The sequence below is a fragment of the Globicephala melas genome, chromosome 9 (assembly GCF_963455315.2).
Source record: "Globicephala melas chromosome 9, mGloMel1.2, whole genome shotgun sequence".
NCBI classification, from domain to species: Eukaryota; Metazoa; Chordata; class Mammalia; order Artiodactyla; family Delphinidae; genus Globicephala; species Globicephala melas.
The window spans coordinates 47,339,469-47,357,276 of record NC_083322.1 but is presented as its reverse complement, the minus strand read 5'-3'; the positions used below and the strand labels follow the sequence as shown (position 1 = coordinate 47,357,276).

General features: G+C 43.5%; 1 protein-coding gene across 3 annotated transcripts in view; it reads left to right on the top strand.

The window, feature by feature from the left end:
• The first annotated feature begins 883 nt into the window (after window positions 1-883).
• The window catches only part of CREB5 (cAMP responsive element binding protein 5), a 412,090-nt gene continuing 395,165 nt past the window's right edge, over window positions 884-17,808 (top strand). For all 3 annotated transcript variants that reach the window (XM_030857422.2, XM_030857420.2, XM_060305479.1), the window contains exon 1: window positions 884-946. The gene's annotated coding sequence lies outside the window, so the exon portion shown is untranslated. The remainder of the gene's footprint in view (window positions 947-17,808) is intronic.

The following is a 17,808-nucleotide window of genomic DNA, read 5'->3' as shown; positions in this document are numbered from 1 at the left end:
CCTGCATTCTGGCTCTGGCTCTGCCACTTGCCAGCCTGTGAGCTTGGGCGAATTACAGACGAGGCTCTGGAAGTGATCGCCAAGGGCCCTTCCTGCTCTGACGCTGAGTCTAAATCAGTCTCAGCACTTGGCTCTAGCTGTGATTCACCTTCCCCCCCACCCCCCAGGAGCAACTCTCGTTCCAGCTTCTCACACGCGAGAAGCAGGGGTCTTGGAAAGGGTGGGGGCAGTGTATTCCAAGTGAATGTGCACAATAAAGAAGTTATTCCTTTGGAAGTGAGGTGGAGAGGGGCGGGTGCGGGGCGGGCGGTGAAAAGGGGTGTCGAATGAGTGCTCTGAGAAGCCAGGATGCAGGGAACATTGTAATGAGGTCACGACTGTCGCAGGCAAAAAGGAGCTGGACATCTGCTGGTGGGGGAAGGGGGAGTGTCCTGCATTTCTGTTTGGAGAAAGTCTCTTCCGGCATTCTTCAGCACCCCCTCCCCACCTCTCCCCATCCCCACACCTTTCAAACGCTACCAGGCCCTCATCACGGGACAGCCCGTGTCCCTGCCTCTCCTCCGTGGTCCTGTCTGAAACCATGAGGATTGTTTCCAAGCTGACTCACACCACTAATGTCAGGGAGCCGTGTCACACGGCGCTGGGCTCTGCAAGCTCTTGCTTGCGCGGTCGCCACTGCCGCCGCCGCTCCCCCGCGGGTGCACCAGGGTCCGCTCTTGGGGCGGGGGCGGGGCGGGGCCGGGGCGCGGCCCGCCCCCTCGGCGCGCCGGCCCCGCCCCTCCCTCCCTCCCCCACGGACCGCAATGATTTAGAAGTTCAGGAATCCCACGTGACGTCACCGGGGGGGTGATGTAATGCACTCTAAATAGAATGTATTGTAATCTTTGCTCAGTCCAACGTGGTCCCTTCACCCGGGCTCCGCTCTTGCCTTCTCCACACTTGTTTGGTAAGTTCCTAAAAATACGGCTCGGCCACATCTGGGGCTTTTGCATTTAGACACTTTTGTTGCACTTGCCGCGGGAGCCATCTCGGGAGCGTACTTGTTTGCAGGGGTTGGTTCTCGGCAGCAGCCGCGAGGTTACTTGGTCCAGTGGGCAGGTCGCAGGGCAAGGAGTAGGGAAGATGCGATGCATTTTTTTTGGAGGGTGATCTGTGTTTGTAAACACTTTGGCGGACCAGAGGGAAGTCCGGCCTCAAATGCTGGTGGACTGTGGAATCGGCTGTGTCCTGAGGCTATCCCAGAGACCCCACGCCGTGTCCGTCCCGGAGCGCGTCTTGGTGGCCGCCGCGCCGTGCGACTGGAGGGATGCTAACGTGGAACGAGCGCCGTGTCCGCCCCGGCGTGCGTGCGTGTGTGGGAGCGCGCGTGCGTTTCCCTGACACGGGGAACAGTTATGAATCGGGGGTGTGTGTTTGCCTCCAGAGACCTGGCAAGGTGCGGAACCCTCCAGAAGTGCGGTCAAGCGGCGGCAGCGGCGGCGGCAGCGGAGACGGCGAGCCAAGAACCTCCCCCCGCGTCCCCAACTTCCCGGTGATGCGGCGGAACCCCCGGAGAAAGTTTGCAAACTTCCAGCGGGCGCGGCGAGGACGCCGGGTCACCTAGGGGGCGGACGGGCCGGCGGGCGCACGGGGGGCTAGCTCCCTCCCGGGTGCCAAGCCTGCTGCTGCCACCTCTTCCGCAGAGCTGCCCACCGCAGGTGGTGGGCGCGCGCGCCGGGGGAGGGGACATCGTCCTTGGAGGGCACTTGGCTTTCACTCCAGGCGCGGAAGGCTCGAGCGTGGCGAGGCTCTCCTCGCCTTCACTCCTCCAGCCGCCTCTTGCCTCTGTCCGGTTCTCACTGGCATCATTACCTCTTCCCCGCCGCTGCCCCAAATGACAGCTCCCGCTTTTGCCGCGGCGGCGCGGTGGCTGTTCTCAGGACCCGGCGGCAGAGTCTTCCTCTCCAGCAGATTCTCCACGGAATCGCTTAAAACTTTTCAAGACGTTCTTAGAGGGGCAAGACGCACAAAGGAACCAAGGAGATGTTTTCTTCCGGCGGCTGCATCCCGCTTTTCCTTTGCTATAGATTTATTTCGAGGAGGTAGTGGGGAGGTATCTGGTAGATAAAGCCTCTGATCTAGCCCACCCCAACTTTCCCTGAACGAGTGCAGCCTCCACTTGAGGCTTGTTCAAGGCCAGGAACTGAAGTGGGCTGCTTGTAGATTTCGTTGTCAGAGTCCGCTGAGTGTTTGATTTTTATTTTTCCCTCCCTCTCTGACATGTGTCAAGGAATAAAGGCTGAATACAGGTCCATTACGTCATTCTGCAGGCCAGTAAGTGTTTGATTAACAGCTTCAGATACTCAAGGGTTGGGGGCTTAGAAGTGCTGACAAAGCAACAATGCTTTCCGCCCCCAGCCCCCAACGTACTAGTACAATCGCCAGTTCCCTGGGCATCTTTATTGCCCTCTCCTCCCGGACCCCTCCTTCTCCACCCCTTCTCCCGCCCACACTGTTATCACTCTGGCCCTGCCTCCGCCTTTTACTGCTTTCCCTGGGGAGATCACAGTCCCCGGAGTGAGGGTAAGAGCTTCTGGTGGCTGAGGGGAGCGCGGTGCCTGCTCAGCGCACACACAATCTGCCCTTTTCTATTATTTAAGAAAGGCACCAGCGAGCTCGCTTCTCCAGGGCAAAAATGCTCAACTCTGATAGAAAAGGCATCTCAGGAAATGTTTAGAGACATTATGATAATACAGTGTCCCTGTGGTGACTTAGGAAAACAACACACTCGCTGCAAGCAAAGTACTTAATTTTACATAGCGCCTTCCTCAGACCGGTTATCCGAAGAGGGATGATTGAGGATGCTGACTAAACCAAATTTAGCCAAAGGCTCAAGACTAAACGTTTCATTTCCAAAGTGAGGGAATGTGAGTCGTCGAACCCAAAGTACCATACAATAAATTGGTGCGTGTGTTTTAACCTTAAGTTTCTATATAAATACTAAATCATTGAATTGAGTCAGAATCCACGTATCTGGCAGTTGAAATAAAAATACTGTGTGTGACATGTTTAAGGGGATAAAAGTAAAAAGAACTCGGGGATGGGGGCGCTGCAGTGTGCAGCAGAAATCAAACAAGAGATTTCCTAACAGGCTTTTGGATGGGGGGTGGGAGGTGCAGAAGATTTGAGTGCTCTCTGATTTGGAGTTGGTGAAAGCTAAATAAAGGAAAATTTATATTCTGAGTATGTGGGAATTTCTTGAAGAACACATGTTTTGTTATAATCAGATCTACTTTCTTCAGCGTGAAAGCCATGCTGTAGAGTAGGCATTTGTGAAACTCCTGTCTGGGGTCTAATTGACATCCTTCCCCAAGTTTGTGGCAGTATTTATTATTTATTCACATCTAGAGATGAAATAGTATAACCTCCACACAATACATGTGCATCTAAAATGTTAAACTCCTTGTTTGTGATGCATACATAGACCTAAAGGGGAAAATGGCCCGGGTCACCAGCACTGGAGAGTGTGATTAATGATCAGTGATTTAGTGATCAGTGATTAGTGGTTTTATTCAAACTGTTACCTCTGACCAGAAGCACACATCAGAGGATTAACAGGCTCTTTAGATAAATGCTCATTAGTGGAAGGGGAAAAGCAAAGATAATAGGCATGCACCCAGGGACAACTTTCGAAGAAAATCATTCCCCGTCTTCAGAATAATAAGCTCTATTAACAGAAAGCCCTTTTAATTTAAAACTTGCTTTTATCTTGTAAATCAAAGTTAGATGTAAAAGTTTGTAGTGCCATTATAACCTAAATTTTCCCATATCCACTAGATGTGGATTATCTCAGTAGCGATATTTTTTTTTATTTAAATAAACAATTGGACCTTTAGAGCAGCTGAACTCTGACAAGTCCTTAAGTCCCAGGGTTTGAAGGTGTCCCCCCTTCTGGAATGGAGAGTGCAGCTTGCTAACTAGATGGCGCAGTGTTATTTGGTGTTCTGTGCTGTGTCGTGCAGGAGTCTGAAGGAGCAAGTAGCTGCTTGCGAGGTGTTCTTCAATACTTACAACAAAGTTGATTCTGTGTAAGGTTGGAGGCTAGACAGTTCTACAAGTTTTTAGTCACATTTTCCATGTCAGTTAAATCTGGGGAGTTCAAGGCTACTGGAAAAATTAGTCTCATTACTAAAAGAAATTTAGAGCCCGAAGGAGAGGAGGTACGGGAGTCCAGGAGGTACCCCTGGGCTGCAGAAGTGATTGTAAAATACCAGACCTGTTCTTTTCTTTTTTTTTTTTTCTTACTGAGAGCTAGTTTCACAGTCTTGAGGTCTGAACTATTGAGGCAATACTCAAAGCTTTATTTTCTTCCTAATCTTGCTGGGGAAAAAGAAGATACTAGAAAGAAAGGAAGAAAAAATTTGATTCGGTGTCTGCAGGAAGCAACACGTTGCTGATTTTATTCTACAGATAATGGTAAGGTGATGTTTATTACACTTATTAAGCAGAAAGGGAACTTTGTAGTTGGTTCCAGGAGAACGATCTTGTAGTTTCATAGGTGAGATTCACAAATGGAATTCTTACTTTACACTGACTTTTAATGTTGCTTTTGTAGTTTCCTGGGACTTGATAGCATTTTGTTGGAAGGTTTTGTGTGTGTGTGTGTGTGTGTGTGTGTGTGTGTGTGTGAATAAGACCATTATTTCCTGGGTAAAATAATGTTCATGAGCATGGGAAGTGCAGTGGGGAAGCTACAAAGCATGTGAAATATGCTAGGTAAGGTAAGAATTCTCTTTTCCACAAGCTTTCCTGAGATTTTTATTTTTCAACTTTACTCAGACTAAACTTGTTTACTCAGTTGATATCTTCCAGCCAACTGGTTTTGACTGTAAATTGCTGATATCCATAAATTGCTTGTCAATCAGAAGTCAGTTGTGACCTTATATAGTTTATATATGAGCAGAGAGCTAATTAGAACATTCCCACAAAAAAGTGGAAACAGTGCCTTTATTTTTATATCTTTGTGATGTCGCAGCTTTTGTTCGAATAAGGGGTTAAGTGAATAGTAGTTTGTTAGATTTTCCCTGTATAGCTTTTCAATGACAGTAAGTTGAAGATTTTTGTTACGATTATTTGTTGCTATTATTTCCCACACCTGTGGATTCAAAACCAATCAGTTGTAGACTTTCCGTGGCTGTGTTCATACTAACGTCAGGTTCCTGCTCTCCTGATTTCTTGCTATAATTTGCTGTTTAGCAATGATGCACCACAATCCTATAGTGTTTCCTTAGCATTTCTTTGCTTCTGATTAAGCTGAAAATTATTTTGTGGGGGTGTGTGTGTGTGTGATGTTCACTGGATCACCAAGATGTGAATTTTGTGTCACATTTTGTAGTTGGTTTTCTTCTGGTTATGTTGTTAGATTAAAATTGGGGATTTGAGTGGACTTATTATTTTAGTCATCTTTTTTTCTTCTTCTTCTTCACTTCAAAGCAGTGCTGTTAGCCACAAAATTAATGTGATCATGGCTGGTGTTTCCCATCTATATGCTTCTTTTGCTTCTTCCAAATTGGATTTCTACAGCAATTTAAGATCTTTTTTTAGAGGCAGCTTTCTTGGATGAAGATGGAACAGTGATCTCAGTCAATTCATTATCTTGTCCAGTTTGACTGCCAGCTGTATTATGGGAATCAACCAATGCTTTTATAAATTAGTGTTTAAAAATTTAAATCTAGGATTATTTCTCTGAATCCTATTTAAGAAAATTACACAGTTGAGATAAGGTAATAAACTGGGGTGGGGGGGGACCAGCTCCAAATATTTAAATGTGAGAAAGAAGCACTTTTAGATATGCTAAACAGACTTAAAGAACCTTTTTGTGTTGCTATTTGTAAACTAAATAAGCTATCTACTTTATGGCATTGCTTTAAATAGAAACTCTGACACTTTAAAAATGACATCATGTTTAATGTTTTCACTAAAGAGTTCTTACATTTTGTAATTAGGGAAAAAAATGGGCAATTAGTGTTTTTTGAGGATCCATTAGTATTTCATTGTTGGGAATCACAAATCATGGATTTAATGTAAGAAAAGAGAAGAGAGAGAGAAGGCTTTTACAAGTGTCCAGGTAATACTGGTAGTACTGTTGCAGAAACAAAAGTAAAATTTTTTCAAGCTCTTACTGAGACTCTGGTACCTTCAAAATAAAACGCTAAAAGTTTAGGGTAAATTCCTGAATGTATAAGATGTTACAGTGACATTTCCATATTTCATTCCTCCAAGCTCACTCTGTTGCCCATTTATCTTTTCCGAGAAATAGATCAGAATCAACTTAACACTTTAAAAGTACATATTTTAGCTGCTTCCTTCTACTTCCTCAAGGTTCATATTTGTAATCTGTACCCTAAGGTTAACAAGGATTGAAAACTACCAGGTTGGCATTTGGCTTGAACTAAACTTAGTAAGAGTTCCTCTTGGCTTAGGGGTTCTGATGTGAAGTAGGCTTGTGTGATAGCATTAAGCAGAGCTGGAACTGGAGGGAGTCTTCTTATTGATAGAGCAAGCTCGTCACTTTGCAGAGGAAAATCTCGGGCCTGGTGGCTCTCCTGGCTCATCTAAGGCTGAGAGCTGGAGAGTGCCAAACGGAGCCTAGAAGCTGGGTCCCTGCCTCCAGGTTGGGTGGTCTTTCCGTGTGTCAGGCCGTAAATGCCCTTGTCCTGAAGGAAGCATAACCATGGCTTTGGATGCTTTGCTCTTTTCAAGCCTTTTGATCACTAACCTTTCAATGACAAATTTTTATCAGATCTTTTGAATGAATGCCCTGACCATAGAAACTATAGTTTCTTTTTTCTTTTTTTTATAAATTTATTTTTATTTACTTATTTTTGGCTGCATTGGGTCTTTGTTGCTGCGCGCGGGCTTTGTCTAGCTGCGGCGAGCAGGGGCTACTCTTCGTTGCGGTGCGTGGGCCTCTCATTGCCGTGGCTTCTCTTGTTGCAGAGGACGGGCTTTAGGCGTGAGGGCTTCAGTAGTTGTGGCACGTGAGCTCTAGAGCGCAGGCCCAGTAGCTGTGGCTCACGGGCTTAGCTGCTCTGCGGCATGTGGGATCTTCCTGGACCAGGGCTTGAACCCGTGTCGCCTGCATTGGCAGGCGGATTCTTAACCACTGTGCCACCAGGGAAGCCCAACCTATAGTTTCTATTCTGGTTATTTTTATATATCTGCAATGTTGATTTTTCTAATATTGGCCTCCTTAGTTGAAGGCCGCTCTTCTTCTTTACCAATACGATTAGACATGCCCTGTAAAACTACACCATTCAGATTTCATTTGAGACTAAAGGCCAGGCAAAACAAAAAATGGTCTATAGGACTGTCTCAGAATAAGGCAGTAACTTCCTTTACTTCCTGTCTTTTCTTTTTCATCTCTGAGGAAGGGATCCAAAAAATTCTTAAAGTTAAAATAAATAATCTTTCTTTTTGTTGAATAGAGTAACAAGTGCTGTTTTCACGCTGGCAGATGCGCGTTTGCCTAGGATCCGTCTGTAATATATTATCTTTCCAGGCTGGTGTATATGAGAGTGTTTAGAGGTGAATAAGGAATGAGTTGAGTCTGGAAGTATGCTGTTCGAGGTTTGAATGGCAAAACTTGACTAATCATAACTAATAGAATTCATGCATGCAACATAGGGGGCTCCAGAGCACCAAACATTTGATTTAAGATGATGTTTAGGTTTTGTTGTATTTAGGATGGAGCACAAGAATATCTCAGCAGAAATCTTGAATGCATCTACTGTGTGTGTTGTTTGGCCTGACCCACAGTTTTCCTTTCCAGCTCTTTGCATGAACACTTTAATATCAGAATTTAGGTCTCTTTTATTCTTTGATTACACTGAGGAGCCCCTGTGTTGCATGATTTCTCAAATATAACACATTTCAGCCAGTTTTATGCAGTTCTCTCTCTGCTGGCTTCCCAAGGGGGGAAAACCACACGAAACAAAAAACATCTTTGTTTTTGTTTGAATTAGCTGATTATTAGAAGAAATACATTTTATCTCCGTTTGCCAGATCTGGTGGGACCATTTTACTTTGTCAAAACAAGATTTTCTTCTTTAAGTCAACTGTAATGCTGTTCGGCTTCTGAATGACCAGGTACTAATCCATGCACCAGAGGTAGAAGGCTTTGAGGATAAAGACCACTTCTAGCAGGGTACCTAGGTATGACGAGGTGTGCCATTATGAAGAGCTGATTTGCCTCACTGCAATGACAGCATTGTCCACAAAAACATTGCCTTCTGGAAGGAAAGAAATATTATAGGCTCAGACTTCTAAATTTTGAGCAGGGGCTGATGCTGTGCTGAAGATGACCCTCAGAATGTTGAGGGTCTCCATGGTGATTTATTAAACTGCAGCAGGATAAAATATTCACAGGCTAGAACTTGACCATCTACATCTTAAAAACCTTAATAGTCCTCTTCACTTATTCTCTGTATTTTCCTTATGCTAATGTTTTTCTAGATTTATTTTTTTATTTTAAATTTTTATTTTAATTTTTAAATTTTTTTTATTTTTGCGGTACGCGGGCCTCTCTCTGTTGTGGCCTCTCCCGTTGCGGAGCACAGGCTCCAGACGCACAGGCTCAGAGGCCATGGCTCACGGGCCCAGCCGCTCCGCGGCATGTGGGATCTTCCCGGACCAGGGCACGAACCCGTGTCTCCTGTATTGGCAGGCAGACTCTCAACCACTGCGCCACCAGGGAAGCCCTAGATTTATTTTTTAACATCCATTCTAGTTACTGTGCTTTCATGAGTAACCCTGCAATAACAAATCGCAAGTGTGTGCACAGCAGAGAGGGGATATTTTTCCATAAGCAAAATAGATTTCAATATCAAACCTTAGAAGAAACAATTAGCAAGACAAAAGAAAGAAAGGTTTGAAATCCGATTGGTGGCATGCCAGGCTCTGCCATTCCTAGCTCTGCAACAGTGTGGTTTAAGGCAACAGGAAAAGCCTGAGAGGCCAGAAGAGGGTATCCCCAAAGTGCTGCCTCGAACTCATTATGCTTCCCTGCCTCAGTTTCTTCATTTGTGATAAAGGAGTGTTGGTCTTGACCATCACTCTCCAACAGTGGGAGCCACAAATGCAAGCCACATATGTAATTTTAAATGTTCCAGTAGCCACATTAAAAATAGTTTAAAAAAATCAAACAGGTGATGTTAATTTTAATAATTTTATTTAACCTAATATATCTGAAATATTATCATTTCAACATATAATCAATATAAAAATGTTGATGAGATACTTTATGATTTGGAGCGGGGCGGGTACTAAGTCTTTGAAGTCTGGTGTGTGTTTATAATTACCCCACATTTCAATTCGGACTAGTCAAGTTTCAAGTGTTCATAGCCACATGTACCAGTGACTATGGTGTCAGGCAATGTAAATCTATAGGCTGTATCAATGCTTCTAATCCAGGCAGCCCAACAGAACCACCTGTGGAGTTTATAAAAAAAAATACTAATACCTTCCCTGTCCTGTCCATTTTGACTTACTTGGTTTGGGGTGGGGGCCTGGGCCTCTATATTTTTTAAAAGCTCCAGAAATGCTTCTGAAGTTTAGCCAGGGCTGAGAATTGCAATTCTAACTGATCACTAAGGAATCTTCTACTCTAATATTCCATGATTCTATTTAAGGAAAGGGATTGCAGTAAAGCATTCAGAGTTCAAAGGGCAACAAGCGGTTATTATTAGTGTGCTGCACTCTACAAAACATGTTTAAGAAAATGTAATTAATACAAATTAAAGTGTGCAGATTAAATATTTTAGAAGATAATTCTTGGTACCACAGATGAGCTCGGTTTTGTGTACGTTTCAGATATGGATTGTTTGCTTCCTGAGAAATCTTAATTTAGGATTTGGTTTGCACGCAGACTCTTCGAAACCCTCCGTTTTGGAAGAGGTCAAGATCACCACATTTCAGTTATTTTGCTAGCTTACTTCTTTGCCCCAGATACTACTTGCCTTTAGCTGGTTTTGGAGGGATGCTTTTACTCGGTTTGAGACATCTGGATCCCCTTGTGTTTCTTCCCTCTAAGCTTTTAAAAAGCTTCGTGTCAGACCAAACTTGCTGTCTGCTCATGTCAAGATGTTAGTTGTAACCCCCCCAGACTTAAAGTGTTCCTTCTATTTGTCATCCTTTAAATACTAGAGAATCACTATTTCTCAGTACACACCAGAATGTTTTCCTTTAATAATTTTTTGAACAATATACCAGCTTGCGCATTCAGTAAATGAAGCGAAGAACCCCAAAATAAAAAATAATAATTTCCAAACTCCTCACCCATCTTTTTTTGAAGTCAACAAACAGCATTGTTTGTGGAGGAGAGGAGAGACCTCAGGGACGGTCCCTTGTGACTTCATGCTGCCGAGAGCCTCTGCATTCCCACATTCGTGAGTCATTTCACCCTGAACCTCTCTCCTTATCCCCTGCATAGCAGTCTGGTTCCAAGTACATGTCTCTCTAACCATGAGCTTTTTAAACGTGACTTTAAACCTTTTTTAGCTACAAAGCTACACGTTTCTCTACATTTTGTGGTGGTAGTATTTGTGTTTTCTGTAATACCATTCATCGGGAGAATTTTAAGCTCCGTTCATTAACACACAGCTTTTTTTTTTATAAGTATTTTTTAAAAAATTTAATTAATTAATTAATTAATTAATTTTTGGCTGTGTTGGGTCTTTGTTTCTGTGCAAGGGCTTTCTCTAGTTGCGGCAGGTGGGGGCCACTCTTAATCGCGGTGCGCGGGCCTCACACTATCGTGTCCTCTCTTGTTGCGGAGCACAGGCTCCAGACGCACAGGCTCAGTAGTTGTGGCTCACGGGCCTGGTGGCTCCGTGGGCATGTGGGATCTTTCACGGATCAGGGCTTGAACCATGTCCCCTGCATTGGCAGGCAGATTCTCAACCACTGAGCCACCAGGGAAGACCAACACACAGTTTTTTGTTTGTTTGTTTGTTTGTTTTCTGTACGCGGGCCACTCACTGTTGTGGCCTCTCCCGTTGCGGAGCGCAGGCTCAGCGGCCATGGCTCACGGGCCCAGCCGCTCCACGGCATGTGGGATCTTCCCGGACCGGGGCATGAACCCGTGTCCCCTGCATCAGCAGGCGGGCTCTCAACCACTGCGCCACCGGGGAAGCCCCACACAGCTTTAATTCCCATTTTATAGATGGAGAAGCTGAGAGACTGATACTGTGTTCGTTAATTAGAAGGTGATCAGTGTGAGCTAAAAGCTCGTGTTTATTAGTACCTAAATATAAGCACTGCTCTGGATGGCTTCCAGATGGGGAGTTCCCAATTGTGTATATTATTGCATTTGTCTTTGAATTTATAAATAATGTTCTTTCTGATACTTTTCCATGCATTATTTTTGCATCAGTGATTTCTCTGCTAACTCTTACTTCCCAGCTTCAGGCTACGTGTACAGACCTGGACTGATTAACAAATACATATGGGTATATCAACCTCTTAACATGGGATCTGCTCTAAAAGTTGCTGGAGACATCTGTTACAAACCTGTGTTTTTGGTGGTATCTAGGGAAACTTTCTTCAGGCTAGTTTGTGATTGACTGTTAGAGGACTTTGTGGAGAGACTATGAGATTAAAGATGTAAACTGTTAAACTCTTTTGGGTATTGAAAGGAAAGGGTTTTAGGTATTCATTTATTGAGCAAAATAGACTTTAGCCCTAGCTCTTGAATTGTCTTTAATAAAACATTTTAACTCTTGTTTTACCAGTGTCCTGTCTTCATACTTGACCTGGAGCCATGTGCTTTGGAGTATTCGGTTTTTGTTTTCTCCTAATAATGACTAGGGTTGGACTTAGTCATTTGCAGTCTCTGTCTACACCTCTGTATTTTCAGTGGATGAGATACAAGGTGGGATTAATAGTGTGATCTGTGACCAGTGCCAGGGAGGGGCCACTTTGGGTCCCTTTCTAAGCATTATACTAACGTTAAAGTAATTTTAATGACCACACATATATGTGGTTACGGTGGTTAAACTTGTATATAAACAAAAACCTTAGCCGGTGAAGACCAGGATGTTATTGGCATATATACTTGTAAATGTGATTATCATCTTTTTTAGGATGCCCATGGATAAATTGTTCCTCCTTTTGAGCAATTGATTTAGATACACATATTGGTGACTAAAAGATATTGCTAGATTAAAAAAATTGAAGCCATCTTTTAAGACACTCTTCTAATAAGGCCTGCCTAAGCTCACATTGTTTACAATTTCATCTTCCAGCTTTGTGAAGCCAGATGACTAACAACCACCATTCTAGTGCTGTGTTGGTGGATGTCATCAAAGATGATGGTGCACAGTGTTTTGGCACCACGAAGCAGCGTGTAATTTGAAATTGTACTTTTTGCTAAATACCCATGCTAATCTTCAAACCATTCAAAACATTAAAAAACAAAACAAAACAGTGATCCCTTCCCATTGGATGGAGGTAGTTCTGGCAGAGAAGCACAAGTATTTTTTTCATGTGCCTCAGAAGCACTCAGAAAAATCAGGGAAGGAAAAAAATTACATATAATTGCTTGATATGCCCTTTTGGGAGGGACATTCTTAAGACAGGCAGGTTAACCCTTTAACTCAAGATTCATTTTTACCCTTTCCAGGAAATATGCTTTTTTTTTTTTTTAAATTCCTGAAGCAAAAAAACTGTAGTATCTTTAAAAGGAAGGCTGTAAATGGATGCTTAATCTTTATTTAACATTTAGCAGATATTTTAGGAGGTATATTTAGGAACTCTTATATTCCTTTACATAGTTCTTGTTATTTAAGAACTATGATTTTATTTAAGAACTATGTACTTAAGAACTATGTATTTTATTATTGAAAAATAGAGGGTTCTGGAGATTGGTTGCACGACAGTGTGAATATACTGAACACTACTGAACTGTGTACTTGAAAATCGTTAACACAGTAAATTTTGCTATGTGTATTTTACCATGATTTAAACAAAAAGGAGGGATAAGGTTTGCTTGTACCCATTCCCAGGATAGAGAAACAGAAGGCATAGACCACTTGTTCTAAGTTAGGTATAGCAGCTTTAGTGTCTTAATGGGAGGAACAGAAATCTAAAGAGGACTTCTGTACTTCAGGCCAATGCAGAGAGGTGACAGATGTGCGATGTGATTCTGACATATTGGAAAATCCAGGGAGGACAATAATTAGATACGCGGCTCAGATTGTCTCTTTTCTGGAGACTGGCTCGGATCTGGATGCATCCTGTATATAGAAAGCTGTATCATTTAGTTTGAAAATCACACACCATTTGGCATTATTTAAATATCTCTCTTTGTATTGACTTGATTGCCTTTCTCAGTGCAAGGATATGTTCAACTAAGAGCAATGAAAAAACAGAGCCTTTGGTTTCTGTAAGGGAATAGAAACCCACACCTCTCCTCCCCTTCCCCCCTTCCCTTCCTTCCTGCCTTTATCAGCTATTTACCGAGCATCTATTACGTGCCAGGTACTAGGGATACATGATCGAAACCCAACGCAGTCCCTCTCCTCCCAAATCTTAACCGGTAGGAGAGACACCAAATAGGTCCTTGCAACAGAATGTTGTGGGAGGGTGAGGGGATGCAGGTCTGGAGGCAGAAAGCCCAGTGAGGGTTCTAGTGTGGTTGTCCAGACAAGAGGTGATAGTGGCTTGGGCTGGGATGGTGCCAGATTCAAAAGCCATTTAAGAAATAGGATCAATATGACTGGAGAATTGATTAACTATTCGATAAGGGAAGGGAGAGGGGTTTATTCATTCTAAGGGAAGAGGGAGCCAGGCAGGAGAAGCCTGACCCAGTAATGAAGTCTGGACTGTCCTTTGTGGTGGTAGAGGAGGGGAGGGTTTCTGGCCCGGTGCCCCATGGGCTTGTGTCAGAGTCCTTGGAAGAGAACAAAAAATAACTGTGAACAAAAACTCAAAGAGCCACTATAACTAAAAGCTGTAGTGCAGGTGTTGGGTTGCAAGGCAGTGCAGCTTTGGCGTTTTGTGTCAGAGAGAGGGGCCTCACCCCTCAAGACAACCACAGCTCTGGCACTCAGGGGGGGTCCAGTGCATGGCCAGGTATATTAGTTTGCTAGGCCTGTGTAACAAAGTACCATAAACTGGGTGGCTTAAACGATAGAAATTTATTCTCTCACAGTTCTGGAGGCTAGAAGTCCAAAATCAAGATGTCAGCAGGATTGGTTCCTTCGGAGGGCTGTGTGGGAAAATTGTTCCAAGTCTCTCTCTTCGGCTTGTGGATGGCTGTCTTCGTGTCCATATTTCCCCTTTTTATAAAGATGCCTATCATATTGGAGTAGGGCCCACCCTGAAGAGCTCACTTTACTTTGACTACCTCTGTAAAGACTTTATCTCCTATTAAAGTCACATTCTAGGGTACTGGAGATTTGGGGGACACAATTCAGCCCATAACAGTAAGTATGCCCATCAAGAAGGTAGCACCCAGGGCAAGTAGTACCGGGACCCTAAGGGAGCTGGCAGGTTGGGAGTTGTGGGAATCATAACCAGACATTTTTTTAGCACATGTTTAAAATAGACTTCTGATGGACCCCCAGAAAAACTTAGAACAAGCCTTCAGAGATGGGGGTCTATACATTACCAGGAATGGACAAAGTCAACAAAACAAGTCCATACTTTAAAATAGGTGTATATATATTACACTGATGAATGAATTTGCTGATGTGGCCATTGTCCTTGGTTTGGCCTTGAATTTGTCTTCAGAGTTTGTGAAAGAGCAATGCCAAAAGGGCAGCACCAACTTTTAACCTTGAGAACAAAGAATGAAATACAACTGTAGTTTGTCACCCTGCCAGGCTTAACAACCGTTGTTTTGATGTGTTAATATTTACAGACAAGGACAAAAGCCACCAGTTCCCATAAGCAACAGACACATCAAGTTGAACATAGGTGTTTCAATGCAGGAAGAGAAGTAATTCTGCTTTTCTAATTGTTGATGGCCAATTTATGCCTATGCGCTACCTCTGTTTTACACAATGAAAACACAGAAGACAAAATTTCGTGTTTTAAAAACATATCATCCTAAAAAGACAAATAACCAATTTAAAAATGGGCAAAGGATCATCTGAATAGACAGTTCTACAAAGAAGATATACAAGTGGCCAGTAAGCACATGAAAAGATGTTCAACATCACTAGCTATCAGGGAAATGCAAACCAAAACCACAGTGAGGGCTTCCCTGGTGGCGCAGTGGTTGAGAGTCCGCCTGCTGATTCAGGGGACGCGGGTTCGTGCCCCGGTCTGGGAAGATCCCACATGCCGTGGAGCGGCTGGGCCTGTGAGCCATGGCCGCTGAGCCTGCGCATCCGGAGCCTGTGCTCCGCGACAGGAGAGGCCACAACAGTGACAGGCCCGCATACCGCAAAAAAAAAAAAACAAAAACAAACACAGTGAGATTACCACTTCACACCCACTAGGATGACTATAATGAAAATGACAGACAATAGCAAGTGTTGATGAGGATGTGGAGAACTGGGAGCCCTCATACGTTGCTGGTGGGATTGTCAGGTGGTACAGTCACTTTGAAAAACAGTCTGGCAATTCCTCAAAAAATTAAACATAAACCTTATGATCTACCAATTCCACTCCTTGGTATACACCCAAGAGAAATGAAAACATATGTCCACACAAAAACTTGTACATAAATGTTCAGAGCAGGGTTATTCATAATAGGCAAAACATGGAAATAACCCAAAGTCCATCAACTGATGAGTAGATAAACAAAATGTGGTATATCTATATGTTGGAAAATTATTTGGTCATAAAAAGAAATGAAGTAATGCTATGTACTACAACATGCATGAATCTTGAAAACATTGTGCTGAGAAACAAAACCCAGACACAAAGGGCTCTATATTGTATGACTCATTTATATGAAAGGTCCAGAATAGCCAAATCTATGGAGACAGAAGGTAGATTAGTGGTTGCCTAGGGCTGAGGGTGGGGCTGGGGACTCGGGGGTGACTACTGAGGGAAGTGGGTTTTCTTCTTTTTTATACATTTATTTATTTTGTTTATTTATTTTTGGCTGCATTGGGTCTTCGTTGCTGCGGGTGGGCTTTCTCCAGTTGCAGCGAATGGGGGCTACTCTTCGTTGAGGTGCATGGGCTTCTCATTGTGGTGGCTTCTCATTGTGGAACATGGGCTCTAGGCACGTGGACTTCAGTAGTTGTGGTGCGTGGGCTCAGTAGTTGTGGCTCGCGGGCTCAGTAGTTATGGCTCACAGGCTCTAGAGTGCAGGCTCAGTAGTTGTGGTGCATGGGCTTAGTTGCTCTGTGGCATGTGGGATCTTCCTGGACCAGGGCTCGAACCCATGTCCCCTGCATTGGCAGGTGGATTCTTAACCACTGTGCCACCAGGGAAGCCCTGTTTTCTTCTTGAGTTGATGAAAATGTTCTAAAATTTATTGTGGTGATAGTTGCACAAACCTGTGAATGAATATTCTAAGGCCATTGAATTGTAAACTTTAAGTGGGTGAATTGTATGATATGTGAATTATATATCTCTATAAGCTGTTAAAAAGAGATAACACATCATGGAGAAAAATACAGGATGCTAAAGTTAGTTAGACTATATGCCAACTACGGTATTTTGATCCAACAATTTCTCTACATATTTGGGATATATAAAGATGAGCTGTGGAGAAAGGTAGGTAAGAGCATTACAGACCTTGGTAATAGGAACAGTCAACTACTAAAAATCTTACAGCGTATGCCATGTGTCTCCAGCCCATGCCTCTCTCCCGGGCCATGAATCCTGACTTCTAGCTTCACCTTGACCATTTTTTCCTAGATGGGCTGCTGCTGTTCCTTAATTTTCAAATTGTTCAGACATGATCTAATCCTCATACCATTTCTCCTTCTGACATACCCATTTCAGTGGGGGCCAAAATCATCCTCTGAGCCCCCAGCTTGAACCTTCATGACAGTTGCTGACTTTGCCTTTTCCCTTGGCCATCATGAACATGTCACTGCCCATTCTTCTAGGTCCCACATGAACCGTGTCCTGTGATCCTTACCCTTCTGCCCTGTCTTTCTTCTCCACCAGTTCCTTCTCTGAACTGAGAATTAAGGGGAACAGAATGATTTATTGAGTCTTTACTGAACCTACTCTTTCGATCTACCATGTCATCCTTCCTAACAAACCTACCTAGGAGCTGGAGTTATCCTTTTTATAGATGAGGAAAGCGAGGCCCAGAGGTTGACTGACAAGCCAGATAATGTGACAAAACTAGTAAATGGAGGCGTTGGAGTTTGGAGCCATTTTGTTTGGTCCCTGAGCTCAGACTCTTTCCATTCTGGCTACTAAATGAATTTTTCTACTTTATGGCTCTGAACTTTTCATTTCCCTGCTCAAGAGCCTTTACAAGCATTTGTTTTAAGACCTCTAGGCTAACGCCAGCCACCATCCCGGTGGGTATACGCCATATTCAAGCCAGACCCATAATTAACTCTTATTTGTGTTGAGTGCCTCTCTGCCATGTTCAGACTCTCATCTTCCCTGGAACACCTGTTCTTGTCTCCTAACCCCTCACTTGTGGAAACACTCATCTCCAGATCTCTCAAACCAAAAACTGAATGCAAAATTAATTAATTCCTTTGTGCTTTGTTAATATTTTTCTTGGGACTAAAAAAAGTCATATTGTGGTTATTTTGGGGTTTGTCATAAATTCCTTCTCCTGGATCATCAGCTCCATCACAGCAGGAATTGCCTTTTGCTCAGTTTTGATTTCTCTCACAGAAC